The sequence below is a fragment of the Myotis lucifugus genome, unplaced genomic scaffold (genome assembly GCF_000147115.1).
Source record: "Myotis lucifugus unplaced genomic scaffold, Myoluc2.0 scaffold_72, whole genome shotgun sequence".
Taxonomy (NCBI): domain Eukaryota; kingdom Metazoa; phylum Chordata; class Mammalia; order Chiroptera; family Vespertilionidae; genus Myotis; species Myotis lucifugus.
Genome location: NW_005871120.1, coordinates 4,415,161 through 4,420,789, shown reverse-complemented (window position 1 = coordinate 4,420,789; position 5,629 = coordinate 4,415,161). Strand labels below are relative to the sequence as shown.

At 44.2% G+C, this 5,629-nt stretch overlaps 1 pseudogene; it reads left to right on the top strand.

Annotated features, from left to right (window-relative positions):
• Window positions 1–458: 458 nt before the first annotated feature.
• Window positions 459–1,423, top strand: LOC106697465 (annotated as a pseudogene).
• Window positions 1,424–5,629: the final 4,206 nt, after the last annotated feature.

The following is a 5,629-nucleotide window of genomic DNA, read 5'->3' as shown; positions in this document are numbered from 1 at the left end:
TGTTTGTAAGAACCGGTGGTTTGTACTATAATTGCCAACAGGGCATTTTAGAAGATAGACACAAAGGAGGAACAGTTGAAGCTTTTCAAAGAAAATACGGCATCAACACAGATCTACCAAAGTAAACATTTTCTGCATTTTCATTTTTTACTGAAACCCCATAAATCACCACCACTACCCTTTTTGATTTTTAGTTAATATTGTGATTTCTTATTTGAGGTTCAAAATGACCTGCTTGAAACTTTGATACATGTTAGAATATGGTTGTTAGTAAACTTGTAGCTTTTTGTAAAACATGTCAGTGTTTTCTCTTGAATTTTCCCATCGTGTTTGATACGGGGGGCGGGGTGGGTTGCCTGGAGCCTTAGCTTCTTGAGAGCAGGGAGCTATTTGTATTTTTTTTAAAGAATTCTTTATTGTTGAAAGTGTTACATATTTTCCCCTCCCCCCCCCATTGACCCCCTCCAGCCTGCCCCCGCCTCAGGCCCTCACCGCCCCATTGTCTGTATCCATGGGCCTTGCTATTTGTATTCTTAATGCCTCCAGTGTGCAATCTAGTGCTTTAGAGGGTTGTCATTTATTGAATGTCTATTAATAATGAAATTTTCATAGTAACTCAGTGAAGGTAGACATCTCCATTTTGCAAATAAGAAAACCAAAGCTCATCATGTTGGTTGAATGAATAAAGAGCTTACATTAAAAAAAAAATAGGAGTGGCTTCTTTGCCTCTTTGCACCACCCAGACACTGCACAGGCCACTGGCACCATGAAGATCTGGACTTCGGAGCACATGTTGGACCAGCCATGGGAAACTGTTACAACAGCTGCAATGCAGAAATACCCAAACCCTGTGAACCCAAGCATGGTTGGAGTTGGTGTGCTGGACAGACATATAGATCCTTCTGGAAAGTTGCAGAGCCATAGACTTCTCAGCACAGAGTGGGGACTGCCTTTCATTGTGAATCTCTTATTGGTGCAGTGAGAACCAAAACACATAATATGTGAAAGAACATTCTGTAGTTGATCCTGTAAAACAATGGAACGTAAATCCAGTAACATATCATTTATAAATATGCTTTCAGTAGATGAGAGACTTACATATAAACTACATCCTCAGGACCCAGAAAAAACTGTTTTGACTCAAGACCCCAATCACCATGAAAGGAGTCAGTCTCAGTAGTTATCTCAAAGGATTGATGGCAAGTACGGTATCTTCAAATGCCAATAAAGAACTGCATGGGGTGCCAGGAGAGAATGGTTGAAGCCGGGGACCGGATCTTCCAGGATTTTGATTTAACTCTTTGGTTTAGAGCTTGTATAGGATTTTGGTTTAAAATATGGACATAAAAAGAAAAAGAGGGTTTGACCTCACCCCCAAAAGGGGGACTATTGTAATCATGAAATAAATGAAACATCACTGTCATTTAATTGTAGATTCTTTTGAGAACACCTTTTGCATATAAAATAAAAATCAGTTTATACACAAAAAAAAATACAATTCAGTAGGTGGATTTAATAGGAGTTAGAGGCAGCTGAAGAGGGGCTCAGTGAACTGGAAGACAGGTGAACAGTAAATATTCATAATAAATAGCAAATGCCAGTGCAACCAGCTGGCACTGTCTGATGAGCTTCCTTGTCCTGGCCCTTCAGGTCCTGCTTTTCCCCTCTGTAGAACTTCAGCCTTGTGTGGAAAGGGGGTGCTGTGAGAAGGCTTTTTGTGTGGGGGAGAGACCGGGCTTGGAGGAGGGGGGCGGCGCCTGGAAAATTGGAGAACGTTTACCATAGCAACCTTGTTGGAAACGTTACGAGCACATTGGGAGTCCAGTCAGGAGAGTTCTGTGGCGAATGGAAATCTCTAAGAGCCTTGAGATTATCAGGAACACGAGCATGTTTGTGCTCATGGACTAGAGCTAAAGGTGCACTGACTTCTCCAACGTAACCTGAGAAAATGCCTTTGCGTCTCCTGGATGTGGAGCACAGAAAAGCAGCACTGAGGGGCGGGGTGATTGGGGAGCCAATAGAGGCTTGTCTGTGATGTGCAAAGGGGGCGCCTACGTTGTTCAGGCCTCATGTCCCGTGGAACTCGGGTGCCGCCTGTTCCCCTGACATCTGGGCACAGGCCTGGCAGGGGTGAGGAAGCAGGGGCGGCTGCTGAGCGTGACGGTGAAGCTGTTTGGGATTGTAGCGGTGCAGACGTCTGTTCTGAGAAATTTTCCATCCTGGGTTAATGGTTTCTTTATAACGAGGGCTGGTGACTTGTGGCTGGACCAAGGCCAGTGTGCTGAGTTGAGAGATGACTGCTGACCCGAACAGGTTGATTGACATGGATTAAAGCAATGTCACAGCAAACAGGTCAGCCCTTTATCTGTAGTAAAGGATAGAAGCCCCTTTGCCCTCTAAAATGCTGTCCGTGGGGTTAGCAAACATGCCTCCTGAGGGGAGGGGAAAGGAGTGATCCTGGGTGGAGTCTGACTGAAGCGGTGGGGGGGCGGGGGGGGGAATGCTTGTGGGGCCACGATAGCCATCAGCTCCTGGGAGCTTCTGGTCAGTTCAAGCCGGGAGCCCAGAAGCCACTTGGATGCCTCGCAGTGTCCCTCGGGCTCAGGACAGGAGGCTGTGCTGTGTTCCCTGAGGCGGGTCCACAAGGAAGGGAAGTTCTCTCTAGTCAGGAAGGTTGCCCGGGAAGGTGGGGAGCAGGAGGCAAGTGCATAACCCCACTGCCTCCGACTTTGTCTGTGGAGCGCCTCCTGCATTGTAGGCACCGTGTTAGGCGTGGGGCAGTTTCATGGACAAGGTGGGCAGGTCTCTGCTCCTGTGGGGCTTGTGTTCTATCTAGTCCAGTATGTTGGTGCTCTGTGCTGAGTTGAGACCTTAACTTAGTATAAACAAGTAAGAGCAAACACATTGAAACAAAGAAAAGAAGTGATAAGGGTCATGGAAAATGACACTGGGAGCATGTGGATGGGGAGAGAACAGCCTCTCTGAACAAGTGACAGTTGAGCTGAAATGGGAATGACATAGTGGCCCTGGCCCTCAGGCAGTGGAGGCCCTGAGCTGGAATCACTCAGGTCTTGGTAAGCACCGTCTTTCATCTAAAGGACAGTGAGGACAGATGACAGTTTTTAAGTAGGGGAGTAACATGATCTGATTACACGTTCACAGGATGTGCCGGGTGCGTGTGTTCAGGGAAGGACTGGTGTGGCTGCAGAACCCGGAGGAGTGCAGACTCGGGATGCATTTGGGACAGGCCGAGGGAGCGCGGGGACACAGATTTGGGTATCTGAGCATCTGGATGGAGGCTGGGCCATAGTGGGAGTGCGACCAGGGACTCAGGCTGAAGTCTGGTTCTGCTGCGGCAAGTTCACGAACATGTTGGAGTTGTCCCAGCTGCAGCTAGAATTAGGGGCGAGGCCCCTCAGAGGCGAGTCCGAAGTATTTCCTGAGCAGGTGGGAAAACTGACCCTCAGGATTTGACAGCTGATCATTATCTATCTATCTATCTATCATCTATCATCTATCCATCCACAATGTCTGACAGTTTGAAATCTTTCTTGTCCTCCACTCCATTTTGCCACCAATCCCTGTCCTAAAGCTACAGTTCTCCCCACCTCACCATCCCTCCTGCTCTGTCCGCCCTTGTTCCTTTCCTTACCACAAGCCAACCTGCTCGCCTTCCCTCCTCCTCAGCCCATCCCTGCGCCTCACAGTGACCAGAGGCTCTTTCTAACTTGCAAAACTGGGTATTTAAAGCATTTTGAGTGATTTCATTTTTGATATTAACTTTTTGTTATTTTTAATGATGCATTGTATTCAGTTGCGTGGCTTGTAAAATTTTTGATTCCTAAAAATTTTTTTAATTAAAAATTTCAACATATTTAAAAGTAGAGACTAGTAGAAAGAACCTTCATGGACTCACTACCCAGCTTTAGGGCCAACATTTTGAAGCAAATCCCAGACATTGTATCATTTTATCCTGAAATATTTCAGTGTGACTTTGAAATCTAAGGATCATTGAAAGCATAACCAGAGTGACATTACCAAACCCAACAATCTAATAATTTCATTGCTTACCAACCAGTGTTTTAATTTCCCTGATTACATCTTTTTTAAAAATATATATATATTTTATTGATATTTTACAGGGAGGAAGGGAGAGGGATAGAGAGAAACATCAATGAGAGAGAAACATGGATCAGCTGCCTCCTGCACACCTCCTACTGGGGATGTGCCCACAACCAAGGTACATGCCCTTGACTGGAATCGAACCTGGGACCTTTCAGTCTGCAGGCCGACGCTCTATCCACTGAGCCAAACCGGTTAGGGCTCCCTGATTACATCTTAAATGATTTGTTAAGCAACAGGTTTTTCTAAATGGTCAAATAAATTGTTTTATAGGATCCTGACGAGGATGACACATTGCATATAGTGATATATTTCAAGTTTCTTTTAAATCTGTTCGTTCCTCCTCTCTTCTTCTCACTCTTTTTTCCCCCCCTTAAAATGTGTTGGTGAGACCACCCTTGGTTCTGTAGTTTCCCACAGGATGGATTGTGCTGTGGACCCAAAATGCTGGTGACCATGAACTTCTGCCCCTAGAGTTTGATCAGATTCAAGGTGGCCTTGGCAAGTTTCTTCCTACGTGCTATTGTATTCTCTGATCTGGAGGCTGGTTGTAGCCAATGATAATCGGAGCCTACATGAAGGGCTGCAAATTGTGGAGTCTGAAATTCTAGCATCCTTCCTCATTGTTAAGCTGTAGTACTCCTCCATAGAGAGAAATTTGTCTCAGTTCTGCCATGTACATTCTTGGACTTTGTTTGCCAGTTAGCAGAATAACAAATTGGATCCCTTGGTGACCGGTAGTTTTTTATATCAGTACGAACTCACATGCATAAATATAATTGAGATGTGTAATCTATTAAAATTTGTAGACTTGAAATTATTCATCTCAATAGCAGTTTATAGACTTGAAAATTTCTTTGTGACAAGATATATAACGTGTTGTAAATAATGAAGGCCATAAGAGAAGGTATATCAGTATAGTAAGATATATGATTTAGTAATGCAGGCACACCCCTTATGTATGTTAAATTCCAAAAATTCTTAGTTCAGAGCACCTCTACTTAAGGTTCAGTATTTTAAGGGACCTTAGGCCTAAAGAAATACCTACGTTTTATTTATTAGATAAGTCCACACAACATAGTAAGTATTTATGTCCTAGCTATTGACAGTAAACATTTGGAAAAGTAATACACATAAATTTAAAGAAAAAAAATTTTTCATTTCATTTTGTAAGTAACCACTACTACGTACAAAGGGGATGTGTGTGCCTGTCGGGTTTTTCTTGAATCTTAGAATCATATTGATTTGAATATGTCACCCTTCTTCCTGTTCTACACGGATTTCACACAGTATTTGCTGCCAGAAACCTAGTTTTGCAGAAAGATGAAATCAGGGAAAGGGATGTAACAAGATATGTTGAAACCATGAGGTGTCCAAGTGTTGAGAATCACTGTCCCTCTCAAAAGTAAAATGTATCCTGTGGAGCCAGAGTTCACTGTGGGGCCAAGGGTACCCCAGCACACTGTTGGGAGCCAGAGCTCTGTCCCACCCTTTTCCCTCTGGATCT